Below are 874 nucleotides of genomic sequence, written 5' to 3' on the forward strand. Positions count from 1 at the left end.
TAGCCCCCCCTCCCCTGCCATTTGTCTCTGAATCTATTCTTGTTCATCAAATTATGTTGATCATTATATCCCACATATGAGTGAGATCATGTAATATTTATCTTTCTCCAACTGGCTTATTTCGCTTAGCATAATGCTCTCCAGTTTCATCCATGCTGTTGCAAATGGTAAAAGTTCCTTCTTTTTTATAGCGGCTTAGTATTCTATTGTGTAGATGTACCACAATTTTTTAATCCACATCTGCTGATGGGCACTTAAGTTGTTTCCAAATCTTAGCTATTGTAAATTTCTTTCTTGCTTCTTAATGCAGGCATTTATTGCATGAACTTCCCTCTGAGAACTGTTTTGCTACAGCCCATAAGTTTTGGCATGTTGTATTTTCATTTTTGTTTGTCTCAAGAAACTTTTTATTTCGCCCTTAATTTCTTTATTTCTTTCTTTTTTTGGAAGTTTTTTAAATTTTATTTTATGTACAAAGAGATAGCATTCTGCTGCAAGGGTCAAATTGATACTAAGGTCAGAGTCTTTTGTTATGTTCCTAATCACTTTTATCCTTCATTTTAAAAAAACAAACAATTCTATATTTTTTTATTTCAAAATTTGAAGGTAACCACAATTATATGTTTTCCTCACAATAGTATATTCAAAAGAGTATAAAGGTGGCAGCTTTAGTCTCAATATTAACAAATATTCAACTGTTACAATGGATGTTATTCTTAAAAGATAATGTAACAAATTATCTCAGAAAGCAGAAACAGATACAGCAATATCTTTCCCACTCCAGACAGATAAACACTTCATTACAACATGAACAGCCAAAGAAATAGCAACAGTTTTACTGCACGCGCACACACACACACACACACACACACAC

This window comes from Myotis brandtii, unplaced genomic scaffold (genome assembly GCF_000412655.1).
Source record: "Myotis brandtii unplaced genomic scaffold, ASM41265v1 scaffold350, whole genome shotgun sequence".
In the NCBI taxonomy this organism is placed as follows: Eukaryota; Metazoa; Chordata; class Mammalia; order Chiroptera; family Vespertilionidae; genus Myotis; species Myotis brandtii.